Raw genomic sequence first — 19,926 nt, forward strand, 5'->3', positions numbered from 1 at the left:
AAGGCATTATTTGTATATTCTGAATATTAACGTATTATCAAATATTATATTGGTAAAATCTTTCTCCCATTCCATAGGTTGGGTTCTTCTTTCTGGATAATTGTGTCTTTTACTACACAGAAGTTCTCTATTTTGATAAAGTGTCCTTTTTTTCACCAGTTTTTGACTTGAATTTCATTTGAGAAATCAATAAAATGTATAAATCATAGCCTGCCCCTACCCCCAAAACATATACATATTCAAATTCAACCTCAGATGCTCATTCATGCAGACTTCATGAGTCCTCCATACCTGTGCAGGGAGCTCAGGGGAAGTGATCACTGTTTGGCTGCTCTGTGCTGTAAGGGGAGGTTCTGATACTAAGTTCTAACTCCCTAATTGGTTCTTGATTTGTCAATAAAGATGGCCGGGAGTTAATTGCTGGGCGGAAGGTATTGGTCAGCACTCTGAGTCTCAAGATGAAAAATAGACACAGGAAAGACAGTCTTTTCTGCCTTACCTTGGAGAAAGGATGTTGCAATCATGCAATCAGGGAAGCTAAGGCCTGCGGCCTAGGTTGCGGGGTGTATGGCTAAAGATGTTGGCAGGGGTTTGCGATACAACCCGCGGAGTTTAGGGCATAGGGAGAGATGGAGATAATAAATTGGTAAGGGCACGCCTTTCCAGGTGGGAGTTATCTGCGCCCAGCAATTGTGCCTAGCAGGCAAGTTCTAAAGTAATAAAGCTGTCTGTGTGTCCTTTATCCTTGGATTCAAGGGTCTCAGGAGTGGGCTGGTCGACTCCTGGAGCATAAAGCAGGTAGAGAAGGAAGCCGGGTTAGGGTGGGTTGCAACCGATCCCAGAGCTAAGCCACGTAGAACACAGGGAGTGGGGTGGGGCTAGAGCACAGGCCGTGCTCCCACTCCTGGGCGAAGGGGGTAGCATGTTTTTAAAACTACATGCAACACTGCACGGCTTCCCATGCACAATTTGCAGTTGGAACAGACCCTAGATTCTGGATGTATGCCCACTCTGCAGTGATTTGAATCCAGGCTACTTGATTCCACACCATGCCTTAGGATTTTCTCTAGTAGAAGAAAGTTGGGCCAGTAATGTCAGAAACATAACTAAGGTGGCAGATGGGGAGGCGCGGATATTCAGGTGATGAATTCATGTGTTATATGGAGTGAGGATGTTGGAAACGTTAGATAGTGCTGCCTATTAAGATGGCGGCTGCTTCTTAAACGTATCCTACAAGTTCCCCAGGAACATGGAAAGCACTGAACATGTAACACAGAGGGAACTCAGTTCAGGGAACTGTCTCAACCAGGGACAGCTTGTTTCAGACCTGAGTCCTGTCTAAAGCAGCAAAGTGGGAGTGGGGGAGAGATAGTTCAAAGCAGGAATAAAAGGAAGGAACTCTCCTGCTTCGGCCTCCTTCTAGCCAGTGTCTCCCATTGCCCAGCTCTGCCAGAGCCGATTGACTTAAAAGCTGGAAAAGGCAGAACGAAGCAAGGAGTAGACAGGGACCCAGCCCAAGACAAGCACTGCTGGCCAGGTGCATAGTGGACAGCTGTGCTGTGGACCAGCCCACCGTTCCTGCCATACCTGGAGGATCGTGGTGCATTCTGGTAGTCATGACAGCTCCTTCACAACTCAGCTGACCGGACTTTATGCTATAGACTGCTTTTATGGAGAGGTTTTAGTTGCCTTCCTCGGGTTTGGATGAAGCAACAAAAATTTGGTAATATGAGGGGGAATATGGCAGTTAGTGTAGAGAAGATAGGGAGGGGCTGTCAGCCCAGGGGCTGGCCTCGTGACCTTGGCTAGACAGTACAATCAGATAATTTACAGAAAGAAGTCTGGCTTGTTGACTTGGGAAGGCAGAGAACAGCATGCCTTTGATGATGCAAGGGGTAATTTTGAGATGAGACAAAGGCTTACTTTGCATGGGCCTCCTTTATGTTACATGTTTCTTTCTTTCTATGTAGCTCTCAAACAACAAAGCACAGTGACTCACACAAGATACTGCAAAAAAAAAAAAATACACTTCAGTGATAAAAGAAAGTGATAGGAGAGAAGAAAGAGAGGACAAAAAGCAATACAAAGGAGAGAACAAGGTGGGCGTATTTAAGGTAGGAAGGAAGAGGCAATGGGAAAACGGGGCATAAGAAAATGTGAATAATAGAGACAGCCTCAAAGGATGCAAGATGGGAGAGAAAGGCTGCAGAAGAGGCAGAGAGGTTTTTCTTTTTTGCTTTTAAATTAAAATATAATTATATAATTTCCCCCTTGCTCCAATTCCTCCCATGCTCGCCTCTTTTAAAATTCATGGGCTCTGTTTGGGAATGATAGCGAGAAAGAGCATATGGGAGGGTTCGGAGGGAAGAAAGGGCCTGGAGAAATGTTGTAATTATATTATAATCTCTAAAAAGAAAAAGAAATCCCCGACCTTTTCTTTAATTACTATCATTACATACAAGCATATATACAAATTAATATATAAATGCAATCTGCTGAGTCTGTTGAGTATTGCTTGCATGCATAATGTTTAGGGCTGACCACTTAGTATTGGATAGCCATTTAGGAAGCTCATCCCTGGAGAAAACTAGTTCTCTCCCCATCTCCCTCCTCTTCCCCCTCTCCCTTTTCCTCTCCTCCTCCCTATCTCCCTCTCCCTCTCCCTTCTCCCTTCTCCCCTCTCCCCCTCTCCCTCCCCTCCCCCTCCCCTCCCCCCTCCCCCTCCCCCTCTTTTTCCCTTCCTCCCTTTCCCTCTCCCCCTTCCTCTCTTGTTCTTTTTCTGTAGCTATTAATTGCCTATAGCTCTGCATAGGAGTTTGGTTTCTTTCAACCACTGTGCTATGTCAACTGGTATTGTCATTGTTCAGGTCTTGTTTACACAGCCACATTGTTTTTAGGTTTGCCTGTCACATCTAGAGGACTCACCCTCGAAGTAGACTTCCTGGTCCACTGTCTTTGTAGTCTTTCTAGCCTCTCTTCTACTTTGTTCCTTGAGCCTCAGGTTTAAGAGTTGTATTGTAGATCCATCAAGTGGGATGGGTACCCCGGAGTCAGTTCTCTGGATTTTGACCAGTTGTTGTGGTCAAAAACAACAAAATATGGAAAGAAGACCTGTGATAAGGGGAGAGCGCCACACCTACCTGTGGGCATAGGGCTATCTTGAAAGCAGTTAGAATGGTTAGCAAAGTAGAAGTAGTAGATTTATCTCTGAAATCTATGACCTCACTAGTCTTAGGTTTTCAGTTCCGGATGTGATTTCCTCCTGTCCTTTCAGCATTAGAAGCTTTAAAGTGGACTTTAATGAAAGTTAGCTATCAGGTACATTGATCTCCCTTACAGTTAGTATGACTTCTAGCTCTGTTCCACAATCTGTGAGTCCTTTATTCTGTACATTTATCCAGAATAAACCAATATGATGGGACAAAGAATTAATGTGTTAAGTTAACCAACACCCTTAGCCTTGAGACTCGTCTATCCTCACTGGTTAGTATTGGCCCCCTAAATGGTTATCCAGTCTTAAATATGCTTACAAACAACCATAACTCCATCACTCCAGATGCCTCAGCCCTCCTTCAGGAACCAGGCATCCCCTCAACTCTTGATCTTCCAACAACAGAAAGGGTCAGTCCTGTGCCAGGAGGATCCCAGTTTCCAGTTTTGGGGTCTGTGAGGTTGTCTGGCAAACATGCAAATGTTTCCTTTTTGCCAATACACTGTTGTGATATTGAGCATGGAAGGATTTTTTTTTTCTGGGTGTCAGCCACATAGATCAGTGTCATCCTGGTGGCAGAAGAAATAACAGGACATAAGCAGGGTATGACAGCCAGGGGTACCTGACTCTGGTTTATGTGAAAGAGAAAATTGCTGTTAATGATATCAATGTCATTCATGCATCAGACTTTGAGAGTAGACTGAGGTGTCTCCTGGGGGAAGTGAGGCCAAGAAAAACACCCCAGTTGAGCATAGAACTTCGGTAGTGTTTATTTTAGAGAACATATGCTCTCATCTTTCTTAAGGATCTGATCTCTTTAGATGGTCAAGCTTCTGATCAGACCTGTCAAGTGTATTTCCTCAACATGGTTCCGGGCCTGAGGAAAGACTACATGGGAGGAATGCCATACACCACTGGCATGTGCTTCAGAAACCCCGCTAATTTTAGGCAGTCTTGGTGTTGGTGGTGTGCTAGGCATCTTTCTCTTCTCTGTTAGGTAACTGTTACAAATAGAACTTACCAATGGTCAGTATTTGAACAGGATTAAAACCTGCTCTTTTGTTACAGTCACATCCCTGTAGCATGTGGATGTTTGCTTGGGCGTTTACTTACATTTTCTTCGTAAGAAGTTAGCATTTTTTAAAATATGACTGCCCCAAGTTCACCTTACACACTACTTTAAAGACCACGTTTGCTGAAAGCGTTTCCTTCCTTCTGAAAAGCACAACAGAAACCCGCTATTAGTTACCTAGTAACTGGGGTTGGCTGTCCGATTATTTAGTAGTTTTTTTTTCTTTTGTCTCTTTTTCCTTCACTGGAAACACTTTCTCCTCAGGCCCTTAGCTCTGTTTTCTGACTGTGCTGTATGATAATAAGAGAGGAATCTTGAAGTGAAGTCTCTCCAACAGATACTGTGTATCTCATACTGGGTTGTGGGTTGAAATGGCACTTTCATGCCTATTTAGGAACATGGCCCAATGGAGACCCTCTCTGAAAGTTGGACATCCTGACTGAAGAATCCTGGTGGTGATCGTAGTAGTTTAGGGCATAACATTTCCACTCACTGTTATGTGAGGCACATGTCTGTAGGTGGGATATAGCAGGAGCACAGCACGACACAAGTAAAAGCCCTGGTAGGTTTACTTAAGTGCCTTCGTGATTAGTCCTATTGTCCAGTTTTCTGGAACATTCAGTAGTCCATCCTGCCTTCCCTTCAAGAACTATCTGCCAGAAAAGCCACTGTGTTCTGTTCTCCCACGAGGAGATTATGTTTGTCAGGGCGGGAGTGAGACAAGATGAAAGACCCTCAGCTGCAGTGTCTATCCAACCTGACAGTGGCAAGCTTTATCTGGTGAGAGAGAGAGAGAGAGAGTAAGGACTCTGCAAGGCTGAAGATGACAGAGTCCCGAAGGCCACCAGGGTACCCACTGTGAAAATGATTCTGCCTGTGTGTGGTGCTGTGTGCTCTCCGTGAACCCTGGGCTTGTTGCGGCGGAAGCCTGCTGAGAACCCAGCCCAAGTGGCCCGAAGACCAAGACCGGAGAGTGGACTTGTTTAGGTTCAGACTTCAAAGTGTAAGCTTTTATTACATTTTAATGACCAGAGTCATATTTTATTCATGTAGCTCAAGCTGAGTACCCTGGAGTCAGTAAAACACAAGGTTTCCATTTCACACTTATGCAATCCCTGAAAAGTTTGAAACTGGAAAACAATTCTGGAATTGGGTATCCTTATAAAAACTGAATATGAAGAGTTGGCCGAACACTAACATACATATCTGGGGAAATAGACTTATGAGGCTTTGATGGCTCCGGTTGAATACATGAGTAAGTCACAGCTCATTTGCTGGAGAACCACTCTTCCATTAGCCTGCATTCCTGAACCTTGTGATACACCTCCAGGAGAAAGACAATTCTTGTAATTCCTCTCCAACTTGGAAAGTTCTAGAACATTCTGTATTTGTGTTTTACACTTTTTGGGAGGGGGAGGGAGTGGCATCGCTGTCTTTTGCTTCTACATATAATGTGGAGAAGAGAGAGCGAGGCTCTAACTCATTTTATAGAAAATAATTTAATTTCCTCCTTACCCTGTTGCTACATACAAGTATTAATAAGTTCTATACATCTGAAGCATTTTTACATGAATTTTCTTTTCAAGGAAAGAACAAGTAATTCTGGTATTAGAGTTTGTTTCCATGTGACCTCTATTTGTGGAGAGATTAAGACAACACGGTGTTCGGGGTGATGCTCGGAGGTATAATTGACATTCAGTTAGAAAAAATTATCTGAAAACACACTTTTAATCAATACACAATGCTGGAGTGTAGCCAGTGTTGACTGTTCTGTCTTTTGGACCCTGTGTACCTCTACTAGAAGATGGAAGTGCACCTCTGGGCCGAGGCCTCAGGTTAATGCCCTTCGGCAACCGTTTGACATCGTTGCTTCTCCATGACCTTCCTTAATTCAGGGCCATTTTCCTGTGTGTTTAGCAGGTTCCCTGTAATTATGCTGGAAGTGAGGAATGTGTAGAAGAGAAGGAGAGAGGAACAAAATACTTCCTAATTAACAGACAACCCAAAAGCCATGTTCCTAGCTGTTACAAAGCATATGTGATTGTGCTTTTCGTCTTCTACAGATTTACTCCCTTAATTACATTTTGCTTGGTTTAATATGAGAATGTGTATTCTTAGTACGATCATGATTATTATGTGAATTTACAAACCTGGAGGATATTCAATAACAAGAAGACATTCAGAGTAAACTAAAACTATTCTAGTGATAATTGTTAAACAGATAAATACGCTTAGGATTGATTTTTCTAAGTGACGGAAAAAGTTACCCAGATATTACACTCACTGTTGGCCCTCATAAAAACTAGATCATTAAGAGAAGTATAAAGTTATACCTATGGTTTGCATATTATTAGTGAAATATTTAAAGCTACTTTTTATAGGTGTCTTGACTCTTGAAATACTGATGCTCTGCGGACCCAGCAAGGTAAGATGGCAGCTGGTCTTCACCATAAATATTTGTTTTCTTCTTTGTGAAGTGGACATCAACATATTGTTGTAGTGCTTAAGGAAACAATCCATGTAGAGACATTTGGAGAGTTGTGTCCTGGTAACACTCAGCACAACTGGGCACTTTGGTTGTTTCTATGTAACATGTTTTATAGAAGCCCTTAGTGCTGACTTGTGCTTTCCTGTCAAGTGTCATTGGACTGGCTATGCTCACTGACACTGCCCACATCGCAGGTTCATGAACTTTCCACTATCAACGAGCTCTTATTCTTATGAGCACATTAAATGACTTCACCTTGTTAAGTAATTTTAAAATGGCCTTTGATTAATGTAGCATAATTTCTGCTATAAGAGATTAACATAATTCCGGCTATTTTGAAAATTGATATACATTTTTTTCATTATGCATGAAACACTATGACTTACAATAGGTTAAGGGTCCTAATTATTACCATTAGTGGATATTGTTTTGTTTTTGACAAGGTCTCATGTGACCTAGGCTTGCTATCCTCCATGAAACTGGCCTTGAACACCTAATCCTCCAGCCCTACGTCCAAGTACTTGTCCACATGTTCCATCCACCACACCAGTGGCACAGCCCTGTTTGAAAGCTAATTAACTTCTCATTTGTATTTCTCTGGAGCCTAATACTGGACAGTAAGGTGAAATGATAACAATTGAGCCCGGAGGCCCAGGGGGAGAAGCAGTGTAGTGTTAGAGGTAACATTAAGACCAGAAAAAAGGTCCTCTGGTATCAAATACTACCACACTTTCTAAACCCTGTACTAGATGAATGCCCAAAACGAATGAACGATATTATCCTCTGATGGTTTAGTCCATTTTTAACGGAGAAAATGGAGAGTTGACATCCTTCGTGCATAATAAAGATGGGAGCCAATAACTTAGCTGTTCCTTTGTGTTAGTCACATAGGAAGAAACTCTCAGAGACTTGAATATTCACAGTAACTTCCTAACATAGGCAAAGCTAGCTGGTGTTGTATTAGAGCTAGCAAAGTAGGCCTTTGTAATTTGAGAACTCAGACTGTAAACTGTGAGCCAGGATTCGAAATGAGGTAGCCATGAGTCTAGAATAGTCTGAGTTCTTTTCCCTCAGTGCTTCACTGAACCACCTCACTACACCTTTTATCCACCAAAGCCACAGAGACAGAGTTTGTGTATTTTTACTTGAAACATTCACTACTATTTTCTGTCTATTAGGAACATTATAAATATTCTCTACACGTTGTCTTGAAATACACAATTAATTACTGTCAGCAGTACTAGACTGGTAATTTTTATTGTATACACTCTGAATTTACATACGTTTATGCATTGCTGGGCTAGGTTTCCAGCTTCCTGAGCCCTTAATAAATTATAAGAAGAAACTCCAAGGCTGTTAGAAAGAAGCAGGAATACATCAAAAAGTGACTATGGTTAACTTGACTACACAAGGTAGGAGATAAGAAACACTACCGAGTACAGTTAAGGATTCAATAAAAGTTATTTGGGATTACTTAATGTAAATTGAACTTTTGAAAACTTTAAACATTTCAAACCTCTGAGACTCTCACTAAGTGGTTGATATTAATAAAGAATCCAGGCTATAAAATAAATATGTGCTTACTCAGAATCAGAGCCTGTCCCTTAGACTGAACTGGGTCATGGTGAAGGATGGAGAAAGCCTGGATTCAGTAGAGTCTGCGTTTATGCTCTGTATTAAAAAAATAAGGAATGCAAATATAAGTCAGCTCTTAAATAGTTGAACCAATTATTTGACAAGCACAGTTTTCTTTGGAACACTCATTGTTGATACATTCAAACTTGGGGTTGTCCTATAGAGCGCACAACTTTCTAAAAGGGTTATTTTAACTTTGGACCCAATAGAGAGAGTTGAAATACTAAAATAAACTACTCGTCATTGACATATCCATAAGAACTAATTCTTCCTCCTTCACGAAACGCCCCCTTCTCTCCTGGCATCATCATAAGGTGTAACAACAAGAAGTTCCTTCCCCAGTAATGAGTGGGAGGGACCCATTTAGCTTGTGTAAGGATTTGCCCAACACTGGGAGAACAGGAAGCTAATATGCTTATGCAGAAGGTGAGCCCAACCGTGGTCAGTTGTATAGTTGGAAATCGAAGTTAGTTCTCCCTTGTCAACACGTGTAGATCAGGACTGGGGAGATGGAGTACTTGTTCTTGCAAAGGACTTGGGTTTCATTCACATAGTGGCTTCCAACCATCCATAACTTCAGTTCCAGAGAATCTGATATCTTTTTCTGGGGGTGCCTACCTACATAAGCACCAGGCATGTGTGCGCTGCACGTTCATACTTGTAGGGAAACTGCTAATAGAAATAAAATAAATCTAAAAACACCAGACGTGTAAATGTTAAGTGAATAGTTTGTGGACTTTTATTGCTTTTCTTTTCCCCTTCTACAATGTTCCCTGGGACTTGGTGGGTGTGTGACCTGGGGAGTTGATAAAGATATTTTATTTAGGGCTGAGCACTTATAGTCACGTGTTCTCTTTGACAAATTATGAATCTTTGCACTGACTGTTACTCAAAGCAAAAAGAAGCTTCTCTGATTAAGGTTGAGCTCAGCCCACATCTACAGGTTTAAAATAAAAATATTTAGGTAGTGATTTGATAAAATAACAATAGCAGGTTCTACCCTAGGGCCTACGAATATATTTTATATTGACAATATAATTATCTTATGTGGAATGGGCTTCAAATTCAATCCGAAAGCAATTATATAAAGCCCTATAACAGTTATGCTACTATTGCCCTGGTGAACTACATATTGCCTGGCAGGTCAGTATCATAGCATATAGGACCCAGTGCTGGGAAAGACCATTGATGTCTTTTTTTCTCCCAGTAGCCTGAATAGCCCTTACTGGCATTATAAAAGCTAACAAGCTAGTGGAAGTTTCCTGGTGGGTGTGAGATGGATTTCTTTATTTCCTGTTACCAAAATGTATGGTATCTTCAGCTACTGGGTGTTACCATGTAGTTATGGTGGGTTACCAATGGCAATAGAAAATAGTCTGCATTGTTTTAGAGACCTCTATAGCTATTTTGACCAACAGTTCATAGTGAGGTATCCCATACTCATCATTGAAATTTTCATTTAATAACTTGTGTCTTCCATTTAGTATGCTATTGGTTATAGGCTTGTTGTATATATCTTTTATTATGTTGAAGTATGCTCTTTCTCTCTCCCTTGTTTTTCCATGATTTTTACTATGAAGGGATTTCCTTTTTATCAAGAGGAAACAGAAGAATGTCCATGCCACGTTGAAGAAACCCATGTATCCAGCATCCAAGATAGAGAATCTGCTCATGTCATTTCTAGTGAACTCTGCTTCAATATACAGCTATCTGATTTTCGAACACCGTTCTTAGTTTTCTCTACTTTAAAATCCACATGAATTGAGTGATGCTATACCATGTCTGTTTTCTTTTGGGAGAGTGGCTTCTCTCAGTTAGCAAAGTGTTTATGATACGGCATCACTCACCTTGTTCCATTAGAAAAGAATACCTACTGTATGGAGAGAATTGGTGGTAACTTTATCAGAATTTCTAAGTTTCACTCCTTAAAATACTAACAAAGGTAGCTTCAGAATGAATGAATGAATGAATGAATGAATATTAATTTTTCTCTCAAAATGTTAGAAAGTATTTGCAATATCTGATCAATGTTATACATTGTATATGTATTGAATGTGCCTAGAATGTTTAAAGTGACATAATAAAATGACAATCCACATTTTAGAAAGTGCAAAAACTTCATAAGAAGCATAAGCATAAGCAACAAACACTTTAAAATGTGCTGAACACCATTAGTTATCTAAAAAGAAGTACCAGAGCACCCAGGAAACACTACTTCAAACTCAGGATGGTTAAAGTTAAAACTTTAGAGAGTCATTGGAAAGGGTAAAAACTCTCTGTTAGCAAGGAGGGATAAACGTTAGTGGTTTATTGCACTACACAGAACCATAGTTAAAAATTATCTAGAATGATAGATTTTTAACATTATTAACACACACACACACACACACACACACACACACACACACACACAGTAGTGGATAAATTTATTCATTTGATATAATGCTCTCATGGCTTGAATGAGAAAGTCCCCATGGGCAGATGTTTGAATACTTGGTCCTCCATCGCTAGCACTGCTTACGGAGGTTTAGCAGGTGTGGCCTTGTTGGATGAAGTATGTCTTCGGAGGTGGGCTTTCACAGTTGCAAAGCCTCATGCCATTTGCAGACCTTTCTCTGTTTCTTGTTTGCAGGTTAAGATGCGAGTTTTCAACCTATTTCTCCAACCACCATGTCTCCTTGCTGCCTGCTTCCCAGTGGTGATAATAGTGGACTTCTACTCTTACGGGTCCATTAGTCCAAACAAATCCTTTCTTTTATAAATTTTCTTGATCATAGTGTTTTATTACTGGAATAGAAAAGTAACTTAAATACATATGTCTATATTGACATATCATATTATATCTTATAAAGTAGCATGGTTAATTACAAAATTAACTAACTAACTTAAGGATGTCAATTTTGGAGAAAGATGAGGAACAGCTGGTACTCTTGCATAGTTCCACACAGACATTAAGATGAAAAAACTACAGTAAGAAATTATGACAGTAATTTATAAGTTAAACATATATGTGCCCTTGGACAGCAGTCCCATTAGTTGATATTTACCCAAGAAGTATAAAAACATATAGTAAAACAGGCATATGTAAAATATTCATAGCTTTTTTTTAAACAAAAACATTTATTCAAATGTGCATCAAAATTATAAAATACTTGCTGTATACTCATAAAAGGATATATTCATATATTCAATAGAATAAATTGTTGGCAAATTTGACAATATAGATAAATATTCAACATTTTGCTGACTTAGCATTCCTAAGCCCCCACCCCCACCCCCACCCCCACCCCTACCCCATGCCCCACAAAATGTACAGGCTGTAACAAGTCTCCACCTACCTGGATTTGAAAAGAGAAAACTATACTGTGTGGAGCAGCCACCTCACAACTGAGGTAGAGTTGGCTGGAAACAATGTGAGGGAATTCTCTGAAGAGACCGCAATGTTCTCTGGTATTGGTGACATGGGTTAATTTACATCGCATATATATTTTTCATCTTTCCTTTAGAAGGTTTTTAAATTTTTACATTAAACATGTTTTTATCTCAGATTAGTGTATATATGCAAGAGATACAAGTCGATACTGTAGATGTTTTTGTACACAGATATCTTCAGCAGTATTTAGGGAAATGACTTTATTTCTCCCAGTGCCTTTATACAAAATTATTTATTAATGTGAGTGGCTATTTCAGGATCTTTACCCAAAATTCCAATGTACAGTTCATATGTACAAAACTCCTGCTAGGTACTACCAGTTGGTGTCTAATGGACATCTGGAACTCAACCTGGCTCTGCACCAGAACTCAACACGATTCTGCACTAGACAACCTTGTTCCACCAGAAATCTTTCACACAAAGTTTTTGCCACATTCGTATTTCCTTATTCTGTACTTCTGATTGTTCCAACTAAGATTCATGTCATCATAAATGCTCTCCCTAATGTCTGGCACCAATACTGCCAGCAAGACATGCCTGGACCCCACCTGCTCCTCCTCAGTCCTCTCTGTCTGCAGGGATGCACTGGTTCCTGGTCTGCTCTCACTCCCAGGGCTGTTTCAACAACTAGGGTTTCAATACTTGACAACTTAAGCTGTTGTTAAACCACTCTCCCACTCAAGACAATTCATAGACTATAGAGAAGAAAAATTAAAGTCTTAGAAGTGACCTGAGTAGCCAGCATGCCAATGCTTTCCATCTTCATCTCCCACAAGTCCCCCTCTTCTGACGCAACAGAAATGCCGCCAAGTCCCAGTGCTGTCCCTGTGGCAGGTGAAGACCCACCACATGCCCTTAATAGCTGCTGTCTCTTTTACCTGACAAGCTTTTCCCCATAATTATGCATTCTCCCTTCCCTCATTTCCTTAATGTCATTGTTGTGACTTAGTCTAATTTGCACTTGAGGTATCTCTTGAGAGAGGCCATTAGCAAGATGATCTCTCTTTCTCTAGGAGATGGAGGTGGGGGAGTATCACCTGGCAAGCAGTGGGGAAGTTTAAATAAAAATACATAAAACATGGGCTAGGGAGATGGCTCAGTGGGCAAGAGTAATAAATGTTCTGAAAGCCTGTGGGGCGATGTCCAGATCCCCAGAACCCTGGTGAAAAGCCAAAGACACCTGGATGTTGGTCCTTCTAGGGTATCAGAGACAGGAAGGTCAGGCCTTTGTGGCTTGCTGGCTAGTTGCTAGCCTTGCCAAAACAACAACAACAACAAACCCCCAAAACACAAAATAACAAAAATACAAAACAATAGCAACAACAACAAACCAGTGAGCTTCAGTTTCAGTGAGAGCCCCTGGGTCAAGGGAATTAGGCGGAGAGCAATAGAGAGCATCTCACATTCTCCTCAAGGATGCATGTAAGTCTGAACATCTGCATGCACACATGTGCCAACTTGCATATACCATGGAAAGACATAAAATAGGAGAAATGTATTATGTGTAGCACCAGAGAGGTTAGGGGTACCGACTGCAAATTTAAAGGTAGACGGCAGAACTCAATTCATAGAGGAAGGAGCGAGAAAGGCAGGAAATCATGGACAAGGCCTTTACCGAAGTCTAAGTCTGCTCTTTAGGCGTTCCTTCAGAAGAGGTGGATTGATTAGCTTGGAGAAGACATATGTGGAAGGGAAGCTTATCTGTGTGACTCTGTTGTCAGCCGTTAGCTCTAATTCCTGCCAGCAGTGGGGTGTGCTGGGCTAGACCAGCGGAATGAAGGATAAACAGGTTGTATCCTCAATGACCACACAGGGAAAGGAACTTTTAACCAGGCCAACAGTGGGTGAATATGAGCAGGTTTCAAGCAACTTAATGCTTTGTCTGAAGCTAAATGATAAAGTAGTTCACTGTCTTAAATACACTTATGACAGTCAGCAAGTATCTCATCACCTGGGACCTTGCTGGACCTGTTCATTTATAATCACATTTTCCTCCATTCTTATCATCTTTAATAACTTAAAAAAAAAAACTTTTTTGACTTATTCAGCACAATTTCTTACCAAAATGTAAGTTCCACAACTCTTTTGTTTTATATCCTATAACTCACTCATCAACCAAGACAATTCCTGTTACTCAGTAGACACCCTTTTACTAACAGAACAGATTAGGAGTTGGAAAGACAGCTCAGTGGTTAAGAGCACTTTCTGTTGGTTCCCAGCACCCACACAAGTGGCACTCAAGTCTGAAGTTCCAGGGAATATAATGCTCTCTTCTGGCCTCTGTGGGCATAAAGCATACACTGGTACACATACATACATTTAGGTAAAATATCCCTACACATAAAAACTAAAACTAAATCTTTTGGCTCATGGTGCTATCCGTGGTTAGTGTTGCCACTAAAGACAATGTTGATGTCCATGAGCTGTGTTTCCCCTAGAGGCCATGTTGATGTCTGTGGCCTGTGCTTCCATTGAGGGTCATGATGATGCCTGTCTTAGTCAGGGTTTCTATTCCTGCACAAAACATCATGACCAAGATACAAGTTGGGGAGGAAAGGGTTTATTCAGCTTACACTTCCACATTGCTGTTCATCACCAGAGGAAGTCAGGACTGGAACTCATGCAGGTCAGGATACAGGAGCTGATGCAGAGGCCATGGAGGAATGTTTCTTACTGGCTTGCCACCTCTGGCTTGCTCAGCTTGCTTTCTTATAGAACTCAAGACTACCAGCCCAGGGATGGTACCACCCACCTCTGCTGCTGCCAGAGGCCATATTGATGTGTGTGGTCCATGTATCCACCAAAAGTAATGGTGGTATGTGCTAACGCCTGAAGTCATTTTGGAATCCGTGGCCTGGGTTACTGCCTGACTTACCTGTCCATGACCTGTGCTGTCACCAAGAGCCTTGATGGTGGTCTGTGCTGCTGCCAGAGACTCTGTGGAGGTTTGTGTTCCTCACTGACTCTGGAGGCCATGTGGATGTCCATGGTCTGTGCTGCTATTATCCATGCTGCAAGTTGGCTGTAAGGGACAAGGAAGTTTCTTTTGTAGTGGTATTGACGACTGTAGACTCAACAGTTGAGAATAAGAGACACAGTGGGCTTCTATGATACCCGTCCCTCCCACCCCCACCACCAAAGAGGAACAGTCCAAACAGGAAAACAGGAAGCCATGGAAGAGAATTAAAAATTGTGATAGGGAGCCTGAGGTGTAGCTCTGCACAACTGGAGAGGTGGGGAAGAACTCAGTTTTCTTTAAGGGTCTGGCCATTGTAAGTTTTCCTATGCTTCAGTGAGTATATAGGCGACACAAATTAGACTTGGTATTCTCTTTCTTTTCTTTTCTTTTCTTTTCTTTCCTTTTCTTTTGCTTTTGTTCTTTCTTTTTTGGGAGGAGGTTACAGGGTCAGGAAAGTGGACCTGGGAAGACTGGGAAGTGATGAGGTACATTATGTGAAACTCCCAAATAACCAATAGAAATACTATGTTGAGAAAAAAAAAAAAGAAAATCATTCCTTCATTCCAGACCTCAAAAGGAATTCATTTGTAGGTAATAAAAAATAAAAAAGTAACTAATATCAAATAACATACTTGGTATCATTATTTTTGATACGCATATCCAGGTCAATATCTCATTTGGATTTGATTTTGGGGGGATATACAATCTAAATTCTAGAGATAAACATGAATGTGGATCTTTTCTCTAGAGTGCTTTGTACCTAGGAAATCAGATCTAATGTTATATAATTAAGAAGATACAAAGAACATGTTTGGCTATGTTTTCAACTAACAAAAAATGAAAAAGTTTAAACACAAGAATGGTTTTTAGTCCCTTAAAAGATACACGATACTTCCAAGCAACACTATAAGGGAACACTACAGATTTTCACATTTGTGACACTCCTCCTGTAACATCTGTGCTGTATGTACTTACTACTTTGCAAATGTAATCTCTTTTAATCCCTAGGGTAATAAATATGAGGCAAAATAAGGTACCATATTTCTGAGCTGGTAGACTTGAGACTTCAAGAGGTTAAGTGATCTGATGGAGATTATGAGCTATATCCATCCATCCATCCATCCGTACATACATAATACATACATTCATACATATATACATACATGAATGCATGTTTACATACATACATACATATACATAACTACACACACACACAGGCACACGGACACACATGGACACAGCCACACAGACACCAACAGGAACATAGACACAGACACAGCCCTCAGGAGCACATCATTGAAAAATCAACTTGTGACTGATTTTCTCGAGCTGACTATACAGCAAGGGCTTCTTTAAACTCCTGTGCCAACTTAGAATTGTCCAGCCTAAGACCGATTAAGGCTATTGTTAGAGTGCTAATGTTCTCCAACAAACTCAGCCTCAAGTTCTTCACTGCCAGAAAAAAAAAATGTTGGGTTATAGCAAGAGCATGGTGCCAGGAGTCCTTTTACATCATCCACAACTCAAGAGAGAAATAAATCCCTTTGGCACTTTGGAGTCAATAGGAAGATTAATTTTCAACCATGGTCAACCATACACTTGAGGGAAATGATTCTGAGTTTTAGAAAGGAAATACAGAAAAAAAAAAAAAAGTGGTGGAGGCTAGCTATGTTACCTCAGGGCTTATAATAATAATAAAAAAAAAATCGTCAGCCTCCACAAATTTCCCTGTGTGCAAAATCTTCAGTCTAGAAAGAGTGTCTGAAGTGGCATGCATGGTAAGCATAATCCAATGTGCCAGCGGGGACAGGAGTGGACAGTCCTCCTGGTCCTCTTGAAAGCTGGGGAACTGACTCAGGAGGTTTCTCAGCTGTAATACCCTGTGTGGCACCTGATAGTGTCATGTTCTGATCTTTGACTCTTGAGTGATTTTACTCATGGGGGAAGTTAGACTTGCTTCTGAATCTGTAAGAGTGCATACATCTGGCAAGAAGAGAAAAGCCTTTGGCGATTTCATCGACTTCTGATATCTCCAATGTCTTTCCAAAGTCCCAGACGTGGCTTATTAGGGTAACACTGGTTTAAACATTTTCCATTGGTTTTTGCCATCTTTCCACCCTTTCCCCCATCCATGATCATTGCCGAAACTTAGCTCCTGTGTGCTGTGCTTCCCCCCCGCCCCCCTTGGGCTTTCTTTGGGCCGCTGGTGCTGATTTGGTCTTTAAGTCCTGGCTACTCCTTAGCAGTTTATCCTGCTGTATGCACTTTCTGTTATGCAGTGTTTGCAGCAAACATAACAGAAAGTTCTGGTCCCAGGCAGTCAGAGGACAGCGGAAAGAACACTGGATCTGATCTGATCTACATAGAACAGACTCACGGAAATGTAGAGATGAGACCTGACTGGGATGGTACTGTGAAGGGGAAGGAGCTCAATGCGATAAGGACGGATTTCAGAGAACTCAGTAGCTGAAAGGAGGAGTTTCAGATTCGATGAACAAAGGCACAGCTCCCTGGAAATGCTGGCACGAGAGAGCGAGAAGACGAAAGCAATGCCTCAAAAGGATTCGTCTGGCTTTTAAAGTGTGTCAAAGGAACCTGAGGCAGAGAGAATGCAGTTAGCAAGGTTTTATGGCAACAAAGGAACAAATCTCCATGGACCAGGTTTATGGGAAAGAAGAGAAAAAGGTAAAATTCGGCCACTGAGATGGCCTAGCATGGCAAAAGTGCCTGCTGCCAACTCTGAGGCTCTGAGTTCAATCCCTGTGTCACCCATGTATGGTGGAAGGAGAGGACCGACTCCCGAATATGCACACAGAAACACCATAGATAAATAAAGGTGGCACAACATTTTAAAAAGGAAGAAATAAAGTCAAGAAATTCCTTGAAGGAATAAATGATAGCAACATGCACCACATACATGCTTCAGAGCTGGGAAAGAGAGGCTGGAAATACGGATTTTCTAAGATTTATATCCAACTCTTCATCATGAGTGAGCCACACACTTACATGTTTGAGGGTACTTTTTTTTTCCATCATCGCTGATAGATAGTTTGTGAGCACAGACACGCTATGTGTACCCAAAGCTCACAGTGTTCAAGAACAAGCTAATATATTTTCAACACATGCAGGGGCTAGTTAGTAATGATATTAACGTGTAATGATGATCCAAATAGAAATGTAAACACACCTTAAGAATTACAGATAATAAATGATTAAAAAAAAAAAATCTCTCCAGCATGCACACTCATAAGATGACTTGCTTGTCCCAGCTTGTCTGGGAAAAATATATGGTGGGCCATTAGCAAAGAATGTGTATTTATTATGGTTTTTGGCTTAGAGAAAAGATGGATTAGAAAGTCTTATTGTGTTCTTAAAGAAGTAGAATTTAGTGAGAAGAAGAGAGAGATATACATATTGTAGAGAAAAAAAATGGCTATTTTGAAGTCAGGTGGGGGCAGGGACACCGATCTCAGCTCTGCTCTTTAACAGCTGCATGATTTGTGAGTCTTCGCTTTTACCTGGGAGGTGGTCGACTTTCTGTTTCCAAAGTAGATCTAACTGTACGTAATTCATGAGGCTGTTTGCAATAATTAAGTGAGTTAATGTGGCATAATGACAGATATATGAGAGAGTGCTCGGTAAATGCCAGCGCTATTCTGTACAAAGCTTCAAAAGGTCCGTTTGCTTAGCCAGATACGAGAATGTTTACCTTGATGGAACCTCGGGGGAACTAGGGCAGGGTTTACTCGATTCAGAGAAATGTGTGTGCAGCCAATGCTGTCTAACTCACTCTTACCACACCAGCTTTGGCCATTGGTTTAAGTAGACAAAGAAGGATAAGGACAGGTGTCTACTCTTAAAGTGAGAACATAATTGTCTTCGTTACTTTCTATTGCTGTGAACAGACACCACGACCAGGACAACTAACAGAAGAAAAGAGTTTGTTGGGGTACAGTTTCAGAGGGAGCCCATGACTATCATGGCAGTCAGTATGGCAGCAGGCAGGCAGGCACAGTGCTGGAGCAGTAGCTGAGAGCTCACACGTTGATCCATAAGCATGAGGCAGAAAGAGCTAACTGGGGATGGTGGCGGCTTTTGAAATACCAGTGGTACACCTCCTTCAACAAGGTCTTGACTCCTAAGCCGTCCCAAACAGTTCTATCAACTGGTGATCGAGAATTCAAATATCAAAATATGCAAATGAGGGCCATTTTCATTCAAAACACCACACTAACCAAGGAAATCAACTAAAGAAATAAAACTATAATTCTGAGTTTGGGTAGATTTATTTTCTTTTTTGAAGGAAAGTTGTCATAGCAGTGAATACCTGGGTCAATAATACAAACATAAAGAAGGGGGCAAATCGTGGTGTGACTACAAAGCTGGAGCTTCCAAGAAGACCACTACCCAAACATCAGCGTCAACAAAAGCACCACCTCTAGCTTGGCCTTGGCAAGCAGATGCTCTTGAGGACAGGACAAATCCTGAGCACGGTTTGAATGACCATGGCTTTTGCTGCATAAGAATTGCTGATTTAATATTCAAGAGATTTTTACTAAGAAATCCAATCTCAGTTTGGTAGAAATCAAATACAGATGATTAATAATCAAACTGAAGAATTAAAAGAAAAGAACAAAAGTTTGAATACAGAAAGAAAAATGAGGCACGAACTTATTTAAGGAAGCCTGGCTAGACTATGATCTTTAGGCTTACGTGAGTAGCTCTAAACAAGGATAGCAATTAGTGAAGCAATGGACTGGTATTTAGTAAACCAATGTCTTTTCTTCTGTGTGTATCTATATCTATATCTATATCTATATCTATATCTATATCTATATCTATATCTATATCTATATCTATATCTATATCTATATTTCCATCTACATCTATATCTTCATCTATATCTATCTATATCTGTATACTGATATATATGTATATATCATATATACACATTTAACATATATTACATATGTATGATATGTATACATGTACATGTATATGTACATCAATTGATTTACATACACACACACATACACACTTACATTGCTATGAAGGAGTTTCTTGTCAAAACAGAATGAGTTTTGCCTCAAAGCTGGATCTAAAATGAGGCAGCTAGCTTAGATATTTT

The sequence above is a fragment of the Arvicanthis niloticus genome, chromosome 2, assembly GCF_011762505.2.
Source record: "Arvicanthis niloticus isolate mArvNil1 chromosome 2, mArvNil1.pat.X, whole genome shotgun sequence".
In the NCBI taxonomy this organism is placed as follows: domain Eukaryota; kingdom Metazoa; phylum Chordata; class Mammalia; order Rodentia; family Muridae; genus Arvicanthis; species Arvicanthis niloticus.